The following is a 19,530-nucleotide window of genomic DNA, read 5'->3' on the forward strand; positions in this document are numbered from 1 at the left end:
ACTGAAATCAATTTTACATAGAAATCAATTTCACTTAGGTAATCGGTCTCTTTTTTTATTAAATAAATTTTTTTCTGGAAGAAAATAAGCTTTAAAATATATTATTTAAATTGAAAAGAAACATTACTTTATGTATATAAATTTTTTTCAGAACAGGAAACGGTATATGCTATTGTGATTTTTGCTTATATATTGGTATGGTGTATGGTATATCAATAGTGTATAACTAGTAAATACCTCTGAGGGAACTGAATTGGAGATTGAGCATTCTCTAGTCCAGGTCAAAATTATACAATCTGTTGATGAATGAATGGATGTGTGAATGGGTCCACTCTATAAACGGTCTGCGACGTACATGTTGCTGAAGCCGTATTCTTGATCATAGATGGCGCCACTGACAAACAGGAAACGCACCCTCTACCTTAAATTCACTTGGTTTTACCAATCAGGCTTGCTAGTATTTGACAAGGGGCATTAGAAACAACATGTGTCTGCATTTCGAATTTACATTATAATTTATCCCGTTGCTTTTATTTCATTTTCTTCTATTTTTTTTAAAACTTAACCTATGAGATCTTTTGTTTCAAGAATATCGACGGGAAAAAAAAAAAGGCTATTCGTTTATTATCATTCTTTCACAAATACACACGGAAAAAAATTTCCGATAAAATTGACATACTGTACAGTGATGATTTTTCTGGTGAAAAAGAACGATAATTCTGGTTAATAAAACCAAAATATACTGTATTTAAATCATTCAATTGTTAATTTTTCCTTTCATATCATAAAAGTTTATCAGAAGTTCTGGATTTTAAAAGTTCTGGTTTTTATTACTACACGTTTAGTAAAAAATACAAAATTAAAAAGTGAATTTACTGAAATGGTTTTCATGCTGTAATCTAAAGTATCATGATAAAATTACCAAATTTTATCACGCAGTATAAAACCATATGTTCTCTATGATGACATCTGGGATGGAAGCATCTGAGATGACAGCAATTGTATATATATATATATATATATATATACTTAAGAGAGAAATTTTAAAAAAACTACAAAAAAACAGTAAGAATAATTAATATAAAAACAAAATCGAACGAACAGAATTTTTTAGAAAAATAATTTTCGGCATATACCTCTTTATTTAAATAATGTGATTTCCTAAAAACATGATTTCCTAAAACATTTAAGTCAATTGGTTTCTTTTCTTCACCACACTTGGCAATTAAAAACGCAAAACACCGTTTAAAATACATTTTTATAAAGACAAAATATTTACTCAAATGCATTTTTAGTTAGCGTAAAAAATAGGTTAAATTCGGAACTAAAATTACAAGAAAAATTACATGCATTTTTAGTTTACGATATATTAATTGAATAAAAGAATAGTTAAAATAAAAATTAAAATTACATAAGCTTTAATTTTGTTAAAATCTAATATTGTATATAAAAAAACCGGCAAATTTAATTGAAATGAAAATTGCATGATTTTATTCAAATAAAAATTGAAACATTTTATGACGAATGAAGCTCTCTTAAAACAGTCTTGAAACAAAATCTAGAGCAGCCCAATTTTGACAGAATACAACTTAATTTTTCCACAAAAAAAAGTATACTGCAGTAAGTAATCCAATCTTATAAATTATTTCAATTATTAAAATATCTTTTCAAATGTATAATTTGTTGAAAACGAAATTAAAGACAGAAATAATCCTTACAAGTTTAATAAAAAATCTCATGAGAATAACAAAATAAATCTAGTTTTTTCAGTTTTTGATTTATGTTTCGATACCAAAGAATCAGCTAAGTAAATACTTATAAGAGGCTTAACCTCTCAGTGGACTTAACACATACGCTTAATCTGTTCTTTTAATGCAGTATGGGAGTGACTTTCGTTGCTATAGATATTGAGTTATGATGTTAAATCTACAATCAAAACAGAATATGTCCGATCTTATGAATAACTTTTATACTCCAAGGACCCGTGAATTATGAAAAATAACAGTAAATAAAGAATAATATTATGATTCAAACTCGAATGTCTATAAAAGTTAAAAGCATATGTGTTTTCATAATTGTTAAGGGATTTAACTTAATCTCTGTATTAATAGGATGACTATTTATTTTAAAAGGGAATTATAATGAGCTGTTTCAAGTAGCAAATGCTGTTTATTTGAGCAATGAAAGAAAATTAACTTACTTTTTATATCAAGCTCTTTATTTTTCAACAATTAAGGTGCATCCACTTCGTAAACAACTTAACAGAATTCTCAATAGAAAAATGAATGTTATAAAAAAAAAAACTATATTATTTAGTTAACTGTAACATTTCAGATAAAAAAGATTAAAAATTTGAAAATATTTAAAGTAAAATTAAATTAAATTAATTTTTGCCCACAATAGAATCAGATAAAGTAAAATAGTCTTATGTAAAACATGTACTTTACAATTAATGTTGACTGATAACCATTTTTTATTTTAGCTGTTAATAGTTATAAACTAAATTTTAAACTCCAACTGTCAGCATATATTCCAAATGGTAGCAAAAAATGGCCATATATTTGCGAAAATATAAAAGCAATTGCGATTTGCTAAGATGGCAGTCGCATATTTGATGTTAGAATTTACGTCTTTTTATCATTTGTTTAAGAACTAATCAAACTAATCTATCTAACAAATAGTTTAACTAATCTCACACATATTTTCCGACAAAAAGGGGAGCAAAATTTATTCTATATATTAATTTAAAACTATTTAAATAAGATGTGGTGATATAGGCATAAAGTTATTCTAGAAAAAATCAACTGCTTTATTGTGCTCAAATTTTATTTTTTAAGGAACGAATTACCCTTATTAACATAAAGGTAATCAATTTACAATAAATATTGCTTGAACATTATTTAAATAAGTTGTTGTATTCATTAAGTTAAGCTAAGATGAACAAAATTAAAATATTCTAACTTCTTCTTCCATTTCAATAAAAAGTACATGTGTTTGAAGTAAACTAAAATAAAAAACAACATATCCAGTATATAAATTTAGAATTATTTTAAACTATATTAATATAATATTCAAATTCAACAAAAACTTACAATCGTATATTTTGATAAAACATCTTGAAAATTTGCCGCAAATAATTCGTTTTTAAAACAAACTCTTAAATTACAGTTTTGCTGAATGAAAGTATTCAAATAAACATTAATCAATGAATTAAAAATCGTTTGATTTATTTATTTGTTTATAGTTTCCTTATATTTTATTTAGTCGTAAAATCTTTTTAAATTGTAATTTGTTCTAAATATTTAATTTCAATTTTTATGGAATTGAAAAAACATAATAAATTTATATTTTTTGAGCAAAGCATAGATAAATTTTAAAGTAAACTTCAATTAATATAAATAATATCAAAGAAGCACAATATTGCTAATAATAATCACATAAATATAACGTTCCAGATATGAAACTAAACAATAGTTTACATTTTTAGTGAAGAGATTTAACTTTGAGACTGTTGTAATAAAATAGTTTATTCACCAAGCAAAATTTGATAGATTCTGTTTAAATGCAAATTAGTAGATCCATCAGTTTTGAAACAAACGCTAATTCTGAAGAAAATTAAATTCATTCAATACTATTAAAAAAATTTAATTTTTCTCTTTAACTGTTTAAAAAATGAAGCTAGCAATAACTCTTTACAATTAAGAAATTCCGGATTGAATTCTGGTGAAAAGTACAGGCTCTCAGGATGCCGGTAATTTTTACAATTATGCAAATTATGCAAATCTGTTACACCATTCTGAAGCAGGCGCGTGGGGACAGCTGTCCCCTCTTCCCCCTTTGCTAGCTACACAACTGGAAGATGATTCAATTTAACACCTTGTTAAGGGCAGAGTAAAATTGCATGCAATTACTGTTCAAAGTATACCTATTACCGATATTGTGTTTAAACTTCAAACTGATTTCTCTCAGATTGTAGATTTTGGAGACTTTTGCAAAATATATTTTAAAACTTTTTATTAAAAAAATAGTGAAGGAATAAATAATTAATGATCATACATATAATTAAAAGGCGGCAAGACTTGATTTTAATCTTCCTATAAGTAACGTGATGATATAAATTAAAAGTAAAAACCTTTGAAATAAAAAATATCTCCTTTTTACGGAAAACACTTTAATCATAATTTGTTAAAAGGTTAAATTTTTATTATTAAACTTAACATTTTATTAATCTTTAACATCTTTCTAAATCTAAATTTTTATTATTAAAATTAAAAAATATACATAGCGTTCAACAAACAAAACAAAATCAAGACAAGATTTGAAAGACATTTATGATTTTTTTTCTTATGAAAAAATTTAAAAATAAACTTAAGAAATCATAATTTATACGATACTCAACTACGTCAAAATTAATAATGCCTCCAATACTTATTTAAAAAATCTTCCTTAAGTATGCTCTCTTTTTTGTCTTCAGAACATGCAAAAGGTAATTAATTTTAATTAATAAACCTCAAAAAAAACTGAAACATTCTTTTTCCTAAATCAGCTTTTTCAATAAATATAAAAAAAATTTCTTTCGTTAAATTTCAAGGGCTGCAAAAAATTGAAAAAGGAAATCTTCTTAATGAAACTAATTGGAATTGTGATAACATTTCACCAATGTCGTCTTTGTACATAAGCGAAATTCATCTCTTCGTTGAAATCGGAAATTGATTACTATAGATACGGCGACGGCATCTTCATATCCGGCCAGCTCCACGACTAATCGCCAAAAAGCTGAGCAAGCTTAGCTGTAATCAGTTTATAGATTTTTTAAATTATCTTAAGAAGCCGCGAGTGAAAGTAAAAAAAATATTAAATTACTTGCATCACTAATGATGATTTTAAAGTGGCTTTTCCGAGCTAAAAATACACATCAATGCGCTTTTTGAATTTTTAATGTGCATTTTATTTTAGATTTTTTACCGCATTCCTTTTAGAGGAAATAAACACTTCAAAAGAAGACCTATTGATTAAAAATTAATTTCGCTGATGTTTTGAAATTTTAAATAAGTGTGTCTCATTTATTATTTGCGCTAATAACTCTCATAATTGGTTTTTAACTTTCGATTTTTTTTCTGAAAAAAAATCAATGTATTTTTGTAGTGAATGTTTGTGATATTAATGTTTTATGACCACTACACGATTTTTATTCAATACAAGTTAAATTAAATGAAAAAAATGGGTAAGCTTAGCAAAAATAATCGATTTTTAAACTTTTTGTGTGGGAACTAAATGTTCAAAATGTCAATGAAAAAATAGGATAATTTTACTCAATTTGATCAAAGTAGAACAAATAGAGATGAATTTTCTTAACTGAAATGTTACTTTTTAATTTTTTTTAATTAATAAGTTATGCACTTGAAAAAGGGAGATTCGAAATTTGGAAATTTCCGACATTCTTGACGAAATGGTTTCTGGGTAAAGCTTGGAAAAGCATTACGTCAAATTGAAAATCTGTTAAAATCACAATTTTTCAAGTAACCATCAAAATGCCGTTATTATGACAGTTGTTGGTTAGATAAGTTCATAATATTGATGGCTAGGTAATATTGATGATAAAATAAAAAAGAATTTATAAATATATTGTATATTATTTTTAAAAATTGCTAATTAGTTGTATATTGTAATTCTACAATTACGAAATTTTTTTTTAAAAATAGTACCGTTACTGCTTTTTAAATCAGCAGTATTATATACAAAAAAGGACTAAATAGATAACAATTTGATACAAATGTGTGATTAGTATCATACTTTCGAACTACCACATTTTTATTTAGTTCCGCTATCATACTTCTGTTCTGTAAGAGAAAAACGAATGTCATTTCACTTTATTTCTTACTTACTATTTGTTCTAAACAACTATGTTAAAAACGCAAACATGAACGGGCTACCAACTGCTAAGTTATTTTCGTCCTTACAAATTAAAAATTCATTTATAATTTTTAGAAATCCTGTCACACGCATTAAAAGAATGCACATTTTGTTGACTATCGTGCCCCTTAAATATGTGTGACAATCTTGCTATATTGACAATTCCATCTGCAATTGTAAATTGTCATTGTAATGGACTTTAACTTTTATTTATTTAAAAATATGAATTTCGTCAGTAGTCAAAAGTATTAGGCTTAAAATGCCACATATCAACTAACTCAACTGATTATGTATCTATAATAATAAAATGAAATGTTTGTGTGTCCGTGTACATGCCTCTCTTATAACTATCAAGGTTTTATCGTCCTGAAATTTCGACTAAGGTTGCAAAGAAATTTTTGCTCTCAATTCGTTCGAAAGTTTGAATTAGATCGTTTGGGAAGTTCGTTTGAAAAATGGAACTTTCTCATTGGTTAAGCGTTAGTATTGTTTTAAATTAAACTATAAACAATTCTATTTTTTTTAATTATTTAAGGATAACATCAATGATGTTTTTTAAGTTTATATACATACATTTGATCAAAACCAGAGTTATTGCAGGTATTTTAATATTTAATTATTTTTTATTCGCTATGTCAGATAAATTAAATGTTCAACGTTAACGTGATCAAAGTAACGTCGTTCGAAAGTTTTAATTAGATCTTTTGGGAAGTTCGTTTGAAAAATGGAACTTTCTCATTGGTTAAGCTTTAGCATTGTTTTAAATTTAACTATAAACAATGATATTTTTTCTAATTATTTTAAAGATAACATCAGTGATGTTTAAGTTTATATATATATATTTGATCAAAACCAGAGTTATTGCACGTATTTTAATATTTAACTAGGAGGCTTCGTCCCCTGCTCGCTGGCGCTCGCCAACCCCCGGAACTGCTTTCGCAGTTCATTTCGGATTGCTTCGCAATCCGATGCTCGCTCATTGGATACGTTCTTAACGTCTAGATTTTGTATACTTTTTTGAACACTGAAGTTCCGAAAACTTTTCACTGTAGAAAATTCTAAACCTGTGCATTTCAATATTAATTTGAAATTGCAAACAGTTCACATATTTTTCTTAATCGCACTATTCTAAATTTCAGTTGTTGAGAAAAGTAACTGTTGTAAGTTTTGTTTTAAAGTCTTTCCCACCAGAGGGCTAAAAACATGTGTTGTAAAACAATATGAAATAGTACTGAACGCCGGATGTAAAGCATCGGCTTCGATGAAGATAATTTTGTGAGAATTTTTTTGGTAATTCGGTGAGAATTCACCCGATTAGACATATGATGCTCACTACGTGCTCTTGCACGCCGAAGCCTATCAATTAAAACGTATTAGCGTTTTATGTAATATAGATTAGCCATATGATACTCACTACGTGCTCTTGCGCGCCGAATCCTATCAATTAAAAATGAAAACTGTTGCCAACGCGAGAAAAGAAATATCATCGGTTTTATTGATACATACGTATTAGCGTTTTATATAATATAGATTATTTTTTATTCGCTATGTCAGATAAATTAAATGATCAGCGTTAACGTGGTAGCATGGTGTCCTAAATTAGAATTTCTAAAGTTATCTGAAACCACGTGTTTATTTTGTTTGTAGCAATTCCTTTTAAGCGTGTTACATAATTTAAAATAAACGTAAATTAGAATGAAAAAAAAATAGTTATTTATTGAAAGGTAAAATTAATGGGAAAGTGGTACTAATGTATCTGAGAGGAACCTTAAAAGTCACCTGACTATTATTGGCATCAATGATGCTTAAATAATTTAGATAATCGATACATATTGAAATACAAAAATGCTTTGCACTAAAAAAACAAAGTTGCTGGAATAAAAGTACTTATTCTAGAGGAACCGTAAATTATCGCCATGCTGTTACTGAAGCCGATGATGCTTAATTAATGTTGGTAATATGTGTCAATTAAAATTTTTAAAAAATAATCACTACTGGTAACTAAGTATAGTAGATACTAAAAAACAAAGCTAATGAAAAAAATGGTACTTATTCATAGTAAATTGACATACTAACATGCAGAAAACTTTAATTAGTTTTTGTAACACGTGCTTGTCATATAATAGTAATTGGTGCAGTTTCAATGAGGAATTAATTCTACTACGGATTCGAAAGGGGATAGCTTGGCTGGTAGGACGTTGGGTCCATGCTCAAGGGGTCGTGAATTCGATCCCAGGTATTCGAAGACTCTATAGTAAATGGTGACTGGTGCACGTTTAATCTGTCGGGTAACAAAGACCTCAAGTTCCCGTGATAAATCAATACCTTTTGGGGTATTAAATTGGAGATTGATTTTTCTTTGGTTCAGACCAAAATTACGATCTGTGGATGTATGAACGGATCCACCCTTCAAAATCGGCTGTGTCGTGTGTGTGGCAGAAGTCGTATTCTTGGCCAAAGGTAGCACCACTGAAAAACAAGAAACGCACCTACTGCTTTACATTTGCTTGGTTTCACCAAGCAGGCTTACTGGTATTTGGCAAGTGGTACTCGAAACAACAACACCTGTGGATTTTCCGTAGCTTCAGAAAATATTTTTTCCAGTGATAGTGCCAGTTCTTTCCAAAGATAGTATCTTAATATTTCAATTCATTATAAGTAAAAAAAAAACATTTTATCACTGCTTTGAAATATTTTGAACAATGTATTAAGGTTCAGATAGAAAAAAATTTTCAAAAGTCATATTATCAAAGACATATAAGAACTCAATTTGTTTTTCAAGTTTCGGTTTTAGTTTCATTTAATTAGAAGATTGACAAAATTCTTCGGTCTATAAAAGAAAAACGTGTCTGGTAACTGATATTTTAAACTAATTTCGACTTTTTTTGTTACGCTTTTTTCATATTATAAAATTATTTATTTATTCATTGAAGTTTTAGTGAACCCACGCTGAATTAACTCAAGGAAATTGCTGAATTTTGTAAAGTTACAATGTATCTTTAATGCTTATTGGCTTCATGAACAATTATTTCCTAATTTTAATTTAGAACACCAAAATATAATTAATATTAGTTCAAAATATTTAAATCAGTTAAACAAAACTCATATTTAGGGGAACATTTTATTAAAAATAGTATGTATCACATTTTAGTTACGCTGGATTTCTAAAAGTTGATATGATAAAATTTTATGTTGGTATTTTTTTAAAACCTACATGTTCACCTCTGATTTGATTAAAAATCATGACCTTTAAAATGATCAAATAATCGAAAGATTTTGCATTGAGTTTTTTCATACGTTAACCGTGAAGCTAGCTTTATTTTCTACCCTTAAGCGATACTGCGATTTGTAGGGAAATTTTCGCTCATGAGCTAAGGAACTCAAAAAGTGTTCTAGTAGAGTTAAGGAAAACCGTGATGTATTGCAAAATCTCTTTAATATTTTTTTTAAATAGCTTTACTAGGTCACTGTTTTGGTAATTTATATCTTAACTTAATAGCAACCCACTCCCCTATGACTCATCCAGGGATTATAGAATAAGCATTATAGATGGTGTATCATAGAGCAGTCCTCATTGATTACAAAGAGATAAAGTATCTCTTTTTAATACTCTGCCTAAGGTCGTAGTTTTTAACTTGTTACCAGAGTAGAATTTGCGGACGAAACTTGTTGTCTTATAAGGGGTGAAAAGAAAAAAGAAAACAGAAACCAAGGAATCACTAATGAAAAAGGCGGAACTTAAAACATTAAACCCCGTTTGATTACTAAAAGCAGGATTGATTGCCTTAAAACTGTTTAATGAAAATTGATTAACGAAAACTTATTTAAATTTAAAAAATTTTATATGAATCAACAGATTATGCACGGAAATCATTTTGTTTTGCTTTTTATAAACGCGTTATAAATCACACAAGTTAAGCATCGTGCAATCATCTTTCACTGTTTCAAATTATCTATGATTAATTTAATAAAAAATCATTTTCTAAATTAATGAATGTGATTAATTATTTGCAGTACTCGATACTGAATTGGAATAAAATATAGTGTATTATAATTCGTTCTTCAATCAGAGTAACCACTTTAGTTGAAGTACCCATTATATTTATTATAAGAAAGTGTTCACTACATTTTTATATTAGTTTTCTTGAGATTTAAATATCGCATAAATTTAAAATGATGAATTTTTCGGACCTGAATTCTTGTTTAAAAAAATATAATATCTTGAAATAACTTTTAATTTTAAAAAATATGATTTTGCCTAATTAAATGAAAGTGATAGATATAAAAACCGAAAACACCACTTCGAAAATACTAATCGAACATTTATGTAATAGTCTAAATAAATTTGTATTGAAAACTTTTTTTTCATTTTAACAATCTATGACTTAGCAAAATTATATTTTATAAATTTGTGCACTTCAAAATACCTTATAAATATTTTTTTGCAAAGTAAGCAATATGAAAATAAAAAAAACAAATAAGGCTTTTAGAAATGTTAATTTTCTACAAATCAAGAAAATTTTATTAATTTCTCCCCAAAGAAAGTAAACATGTTGTATTCCATGCGATTTATGATTCTGACAAAGAATGGAAGAAAAATTAGATAGCCTAACTCATAGTAGAATTTAATCATGACAAATTTAAATCATTTTTGGGATCATAAATGTTTTGCGAAATTCTAAATCGTCAAATTAGCAACTGCTTTATTAAATAACAAATATTGCTTCCTAATACATTTGTCAAGAAAGTACTTGTATATTTATTTATTCTTTTTTTGTGTGTGTACCAATTTAGATGATGTCACAATATTGATCAAATTATATAATTGTGTATTTCCCTTCTGATTTATAAACGTTCTTTTTTTGAACGGATATATAATGCATAATAGGGTTTCAATAGTCAAGAACTGAGCTAAATAACTTAAGTTAGTAATTAAATTTGTTATAAATCATTATTTAATCTTCAATATAATATCTTAAATAATTGTTACATGTTATTGCTACGTTTTTGAACAACTTATTGTTCAAAAACACTATTTTCCGTTTGTAATTAATTGGCCGTCCCTCAAATACTTAAAAGCTTTAAAGTTAAAACTCTGCCTGAAATTTTGAAAATAAACAAAAGAAATGCTAGAAACATAGCAAGCTACTAGTGTTTGAAATATTAGTTTTAAACAGCGTAGGTGTGGAAATAATGTCTCTTTATGTACTCTTTTCTGGTGCCTGATAAAACTTAATTTTTAAAATATCAATAATCAAGATAATAAACACCATCAGTTATCCATTTATCAGTTATAATTATCAACTTTTATAAATTGGACAGATTTTTAAAACAAATTTTTCTATTACTTACATTATATATCGCAATTTATATTGCTATTATTTAATTGTTGACTGTAATTTTATTCTTAATGGATATATTAATTATGGATACTTAAAATTTTTTTACGTTGAAATATGTTAAAGCTTTTTGAAAAAAAAAAACATAGAAAATTAATATATGATACATAATTTACTAGCAAAACAAAACTTCTGTTGATTTATGATTAAAAAAAAGACAACATCAGTAAAATCCGACAAAATTTTTTACAAAAAGGAATTCATATTGAAAAAGTTTTACGACATCAGCATTTCCTTAAGTTAAAAATACAGCTTTTTCACTTTCCGATTGGCATTTTTCTACAATTGCTTTTTTCTTGCATTTTCGACTATAAGTTATGAAACATCAATGTTACTCAAACAGACAAAACATAGGTTTTTCTTTCAAAAGCGAGAGTAAATTCTTCTTTCTTTCTTTCCGTTGTAATATTTGTAAAATCTTTTACATTTGTTTTTTTACCATTTCCTCGCTGTATGATCACTTTTAAACTTTCTCAAAATTGGATATATCCCAGTTTGAATGTACATTTATTTAAAGAAAATTTCGCTTTATTTTTGAAGAAGCATTGTTTGCGGTGGCACTCAATATCAACGTTTCTGAACATTAAATATCAAGGAGTTTCATATTCTATCCGATGCTTCACAATATTTATTCTCAGTGTTATTCTGGATGCAATTGTATGAAAAATAATATTATACGCAATATATCAATGTAATATGATGCAAAAATAATTTGTGTTGAAAAAAATTTTTACCAGCCTCCTGAATGGAATTGAAAAGCAATTGCAAATGTTTTAAATTGTACTATGATTTTATTTATATGGCCTGATTAATAATAACCTGAATTTATATTTTTGTCCCTCCGAATAGGGATTATTGCAAAATATCATACCTAGTTATTTAATATTTAGTTCCATTAAAATCTATCAAAGTGAATTACCTTAGTATTCGTCACATTCAATGCAAATGCAGACTATTTTCATTCGCGAAAGAAGTTTGTCTTCAAATTACAATTAGAATTTCGAAATAAAGATTTAACTTATTTTTACGTTTTGTTTTACAGAGTTACAAGCACCCTGTCCATAGCTGTTGAATGTTGTTTTCTGTTCCAGTCTACCTTACAACAACATGTCTTATTGTCTTTTTATTATGTTCTTATTACAACATGTTACCTTATAAACAACATGGAGATGTTACAGATAGGTCAAGAAGAAAGCCTGCACAAAATGAAGATGGAGGATTTGTTATTAAAAAACTTGTTGTATGATTTTACAACAATCGGTTAATTTATTGAAAAAAATAATTTCATGAATAAAAAAATAAATTACTCTTGTCTAATTGCACTTAATCCATAAGAAAGTTGATATTTTATTTTTGTTATTTTTAAATTTTACTTATCCATCTTTTTTATTATGCAATTTATGCTGGAAAAAGTTTCTTTCTTAGCATCTAAGTCTATTGTAACTGTTTGTTTTAATTTTTGTGGTCGAAGATGATATTCCACTACGTTGGAGTTTTTGACTTACTGGTTTTTGCAAAGATTGAAAAATAAATTTCTGCAAAATTATTTTCACTCTCTTATTTTTATTCACGTATGCTTGATATTCCCCGACGCATGCGCAATTACTTCAATTCTTACCTCCTGGGGCACTAGAGCGTACGTAACGTAACGTAATGTAACGTATGTACTTTATATTACTGAGGAAATTTTTTTGTACTGAAATATTCCTCTCGTTTATATTTAGAGAATATAACCCTAGCTTAAAACTGTGTAAAAATGTACCGGGATAAAAACAAAAGGGTATTTTTTTCAATAATTAAATAAATCTTTGGCGATGGAAAAAACAAGTCATCGTTATTAGCGTTAGTATATTTTTGATCTTTTGAAATCCATTTATAAAAATAAGCGACTTTTTATAAACGAAAAAGATCACAAAAAAATAAAGTTCGCATAAGCAAAAACTTTTCAATATTTATCAAAAATAAATAGATCTACAAAAACAAATCTACAAATTAAAACAACTAACAATTTATGGGATTCAGAATTCGGTTTAGTTTAAAAAATTGAAGAGCATTCTAAGTCAGACAGAAAATTAATTTTATTAATTTAAAACTTATTTTACTTTTTGAAAAAATTTAAAACATTTTCAGTGCCTATAATCACATTAAATCTCATCGTAGAAATTAAAAATGTAATGTCAAGTGTTTCTTGAAACGTATGGGTAACTTAAAAATAATTTTTATATTATTACAAAATACCTTATATTTTAAAGAAGTAAAAGAAACAGATAGCTGCTAGTTTTTTAATAAATTATAATAATAAATCATGGAATCAGAATCTTTGGAATCTGTATATCTTACTTGCAGCTCAACGAGTGAACATACGTTCACACAAACCTCTGATTCTAACGATATACCGAATCAGTGCTTAACTAGTGAACTGGCATTTCAGAATTCAAATTCCTTTATTAATGAGAAATCTGAATATATTACTGTTATAGATAATCACGAAGTTTTTATGTCTTCTGAGTTATCCAATCAAAACTCATACAGTGAGTGTATCAGGTCATCTGATTTATATTCACCTGACGCACAATCTTCAAAGGTTGATTCGGATTGGAAAAAAGAGAATCAAGATTCTGTTTCTCCTAGAGAAAGCGCGCCATTGACTTTCAGTTCTTCTGAATCGTTTTATAATTCATGTCAATCGTCAAATGTCGAAGAAACTAAAAAATTCGAAATAATATTACCTTTAACCAATAGCGAAGTGACAACTCAAAATAATCTTGAAAAAGTTGCAGATGAAGAATACTTCTCTGCAATGGGTGAACAAATAAGGTCTATTCCTGCCAATCGCACCTCATATAATGAATGTCTAAAACTCTATGAGTTATGTTTACCTCAGACAAAATCTTTAATAGATTCTGATTGGAGGAGAGTGAGTCTAGATTCTGTCTTTCCCAGAGAAAGCATGGCTTTCGGTTTCAATTCTTCTGAATCTTTGTATAATTCGTGTTCATCGGTAGATTCTAGAAAAAATGAAAATCTCGAAACAGCATTTCCAATAACAAGCAGCGAAGTGACAACTCAATATAGTTTTGAAAAACCTGCAGAAAAGGAATATTTTTGTGCAATGGGTGAGCAACGAAGACCAATTTCTGCAGAATTACCAAATCAGAGTTCAGATAATGAATGTCTCAAGCTCTATGATTTATGTTTACCTCACATAAAATCGGTTGATTCTGAATGGGAAAAGGAGAGTCTAGATTCTATATTTCCGAGAGAAAGCGTGTCTTTGTGGTCTTTGGCACCTAACTCTTCTGAATACTTATATAGTTCATGCTCATCTGCCAAATCCGAAAAAAGTGAAAGACATGAAAAAATATTTTCATTTATCAGCAGCGAAGTAATAACGCAAGATAATTCTGAAAACTCAACAGATACGGAGAAAAATGCTTCGACTGACGGGAAGAAATGGCCGGTTGAATTCGGAAACAATAAAAATTACATAAAAAGCCTTTCTATTAACTACGATTACAGTATAAAATGGAAATGGCTGCCAAGTTCTTTTGATATTTCTGATACACATTCTGAAAAGACAACAAAGGGTGAGCGATGGATCATCAATTACGATAATCTCAACTATATTAAAAGTCAACTAAGTCCCGTAGATTTCCGAAAATATATTTTATGAAGTATGCATTCAAGCACGGCGAAGATTTTTTGTTAACACGAATAGCGAAGCTTTAATTAAAATAAAACAAGTACTGATATTTTCAATTATATGATGATAAGAATGTTCTAATAAAACAATTTTGGAAATAATTTAATTTTGGCATAATTTTTTATTTAAATATAAAATTACATTATCCATATAATGAAACAGGTACTAATTTTTCCTTCAATACTTTAGTATCTGTTTCTATAAATTAGAACATTGAAATGGGATCTGTTATGGAACCCTCATCAATTTTATATTCATATTTCCTCCAAAAACAATTTTGCTGATTTTTCTAATGTGTCTTAGTTACCATATCTTCTCATAATTCCGAGAAATATTCTTGGCCGGATTTACGTATAAGCTAAATAAGCTGTAGCTTGGGGCCCCGATATGGCAAGGGCCCCCAGATCCAACTTTTTCCTTCTTTTTTAAAAGTTTTATTCGGAGCTGGAGCCCTCTGAAGACTAAAATACATTTTTTTCTCTTTTACATTGGCGAATGCTTTTCAAAATCTAATAGAAGTGTTTACAAAGATAAAATAATTGTTACTCTTCACTTTTCTAACCAAAAGAGCAATAAAAAGGCCTTTTGACTGATGAAAATATCCTGTAGCTTTCGTAGCTACCAGTGATGGGAGTAGTCCATAATAGCGGTACTCTAGACTCCATGGAGTAGTCAAATAGCTGCCTCAATTTTACACTGTGGGAAATGTTTTCAGCTTCTTTAAATTGCTGTGGGCTCTTTTGTCCTTCTCCACAGAAACACCCTTTTGTCTGATTTCTGGGCAAAAAATTTCTAGGGCTGTGAGAGAATCTTGTTTAGGGTCATTCTTTTTCGAGATTTCCGTTGTGTCTCATTGTCGTTAAAGAGCTTCTCGTTTACTTTTAACTTCTCTTTTTTACAAAATATATTTTTCCCAATTTATTATATAAGCTTTTTTTCCTTTTAATTATCCTAAATGTTTTAACTAGCTTAATTGTTTAATTTACTTAATTATTGTAATTGATTTTAATTTGTTATTTTCCAAATTAATCGTACATGAATCCGTGAACTCCTTTCTTTCTTTATTTAAATGGTGGGCCACTATTCAATTCCCTCTTTGACAGGCCTATCTGCCAAAATTCTTGATTTGGTCTATTTTGGATGAAATTGAGATAACAGATGTGGTTTTACTTTAATTCTACTTACTGCTAATAGACAGAAGCAACATGTGATATTGCTTGATAGAGCATTGAAATCAAGTGATCATCAGTTAAACAAATGTTTAAATATATATGTAAAAAATATTGTTCAAACCTCCTGTCTGACCAAATTTTCAATGTATCCCCGAAATATGATATTTCGTACACAAAATTCATTTATTTAGTTAGCTTATGATTTTATTGTTTATTGATCATACTTGTTTCTATTTTTAACTCCCTGATTTTTGTTGTTATTATGTGTTTAAAGTTAATAAGGCATCTAAATTTTTTAATTTATAAGGATTTCAATTTTTTAAAGCAAAGTCGGAGTAACTTCTTAAAATTGCAAATTGAAACTATTTATAAAATTTTGGCAGATTTGTTTTTATTTTAAATCTGTGCATTTAATTTAATAAAATAAAAACAAATAAAAAATAAGTTTAAAAAATATAAATAAATGACTAGATAAAATATAAAACTGTGTTGTCAATGAAAAGGAACACATCTTTTAAACATTTTGAGTATTAATAAATTATTTAAAAATAAACAATTTTAAAAGGCAGAAAAGTTTTTTGATTTTTTTTAAAAGGCAAATTTTGTCCCATCATTTGATCAAGAGGCTATTTAATATCTGTTTCTAAGAAGCAGTCAGTCGCGTGTGGGTGTGTGGATGATGTAAGTAAAAGAAGAATACAAAAAAAGCCAATTTAACTTCAGTTAATGCCCTCGATATTATATTTTTAAACTCCTCCCAAAAATGTAGTAAAAAAGTTATACAAATTAATTGTCGCAAACAAATTAATATTAAGTAAGAACGAATCAAAAATGATATACTAAATCACTAATGAGACAGGCGGGATGAAAGACATCGAAACCAATTTGATTAAATAGTAAAACTAGAAAGTGTTTCAAAAATCCGGACATGTATCAGGCTTCAATTTTTTTTACTGCCACAAAATTTATCAGGGACAATTCATTAGATTTCAATACGGGTTATGCTTTTTCTTTAATTAAATATTAAACATTAACTAATATTTGTCTTTCAAAGCTTTTCATTCTGTAATAACGAATGTCAAGCATTTAAAGTATCCAGTTCAAGAATGTCAAATATCCAAATGACTTCATTTATTAAATTAGAAAAAAAAAAATAATAATAAAATATCCGCAAGGCAGGTGTGTATATTTGGGACAGATGATTACGAAATCTAACACAAAACTGTGAGATTGCGGGTTCTATTCCAGCTGATGACAGTTTTTAATTATTATTTCTTAATACAGAAAAATGTATTTCTTATGTTTTTTAAAGTATGCATGTTAAAAACTAATAATTTAACAAGTATTTAAAAAACTAGAAAGCTACAAACCCTGTTCATTTTGCACACTAACCCTCATGGTTGCTTCTGATTAATCATTGCAGATTGAGAGGAAAAACGCTTTATTCCATATTTTTATTCTACCAAAATTACGATTGAATTTCTATTTACATTTTGAAGATGACTAAAATTTGGCAAATCAATAAAATTGGTACCTCCTGCAGAGTTATTACCCAGTGAAGATGGACTCAAGGGTACCGACTTCGAATCCCAGTGTTGACTGGTCGATACGAATTCTACACCCGGCTTACACCAGCCATTGTGCCGAAGTAAAATATCCTCAGTGGTAGACGGATCATAGGTTAGAGTCCCCTTGTTGTCAGACTGACAGTGGAAGGCTTTTGTGGTTTTCCTCATAATCTAGCTTAAATGCTGGTCAGTTCCATCAAAACGTCCCCCTCCAAGACAAAAATTTCTTCCAATGCTTGATCCTGGAGTTCCTTTGTGTTCTGAATTGAGTTTAAAATTAGAAGTCTAATAAGTTGAACATTAGTAGTCGTAAACTCGAAATTGGGATGGCTGTTCAATGACTATTTTAAAATAAACTAATAATTTGGCCGGGATAGCCTGGTTGGTAGGGTGTTGAACTCGTGTTCGTGAGAATGGGATTTCGAATCCAGCCGGCCGAAGAATACCCATGTATAAAATGGTGACTGGTGCATGTTAAATCTGCCGTGGTCACAAAGTCCTCTAAGTTCTCACATCAAATCAATACCTCTGGGTACTGATCCACTTCTTTTGTCTTCTGGATTGAGTTCAAAATTATAAGATCCTCAATATTATACGGAGTTAAACATTTGTAGTCGTAAACTCAAAATTAAGTCGGTTGTTCAACGGCGGATATAAAAAAAATAAAACTAATAATCAAGCTGTATTTTCTTATGTTCATTCTAACTCCTTGCTTATTTTTGACACATCTTCATAATTTCATGTTTCTAAGTCATAGAGCAGCAAAGCGAAATGTAACGTTAAAAAAAAAAAAAAAAAAAAAACTTTGCAAAAAAAAAAAAATAATAATAATCATTTAAAATTTCAAATAACATATATTCAGAATTTCAAGAAAAAAACTTTGTTAAACATATAATGGTTCTTCTAACATGCCAAATCTTTACTCGGTGCTTAAAATGTGCTTATGATGTTCTTAAAATGAGTTTCTGTTTTTTTCCTCGTTCAAAAAATATGTGCAATAATAGAAAGGCTCTACATTATAGTCCCATCACAACCAATATATTTAACAATCAAGCAATATTATCAAATTTTTAATAATATAATGTTAATATTCAGCAATAAAAAATACGACAGTTTACTTTAGGTGTATAGAAATAGAATTGAACTTAAAAGGGCCCCATCATTTTCAGTAGCTTAGGGCCCCGCCAAGCTTAAATCCGGCCCTGCACATAGTAAATAATAAAGTGAAATCGAACAATCTTTTTAACAAAAATTGAAGTGGGGTCCATAATAAAAGCCACGGAAAAAAAACGAAGCTCCATATATTTTGAAATATTTATTGGGCAGTTATGACATTTCTAGGGATAATAGATATGGTTACTTAACTCATATACTAATAAAAAATTAACTAATAAAAAATTACTAATAAAAAAGTCAACTAATAAAAAATTAGAAAAATTTGTTTCTTGGAACTATGAATAGAAAATTTCAGTTCATAATGAACTCAACTAGCCAATACGGCCCATTAAGTCGATAATGACCCATCTTTATCGAGCGAAAGTTAAGAAAGTTTTGAAAATTGATCATAACTCAACAGATGAGACTATTTTGAACTATTACATAGAACGTAAAAACTTCACTTCGGTGCGAAATCAAATTTACTTTTTATATAATAACACAAATAACTGGAAAAAATGGAGGACAGTTTGTGAATTTTTTAAATTTTTTGTGACGAGAAATTCTTTTAAAACTTTTTTAAGATTAAAAAGTGAGCGTCATCTTTTTCAAAAATACCC

The 19,530-nt window shown here is 28.2% G+C and overlaps 1 protein-coding gene across 2 annotated transcripts in view; it reads right to left on the minus strand.

Annotated features, from left to right (window-relative positions):
* Window positions 1–19,530, minus strand: part of LOC107449276 (uncharacterized) — a 110,964-nt gene that overhangs the window by 90,877 nt on the left and 557 nt on the right. The window lies entirely within an intron of this gene.

Source organism: Parasteatoda tepidariorum, chromosome 6 (assembly GCF_982258835.1).
Source record: "Parasteatoda tepidariorum strain Cologne lab strain chromosome 6, Ptep-v5.0, whole genome shotgun sequence".
Lineage (NCBI taxonomy): Eukaryota > Metazoa > Arthropoda > Arachnida > Araneae > Theridiidae > Parasteatoda > Parasteatoda tepidariorum.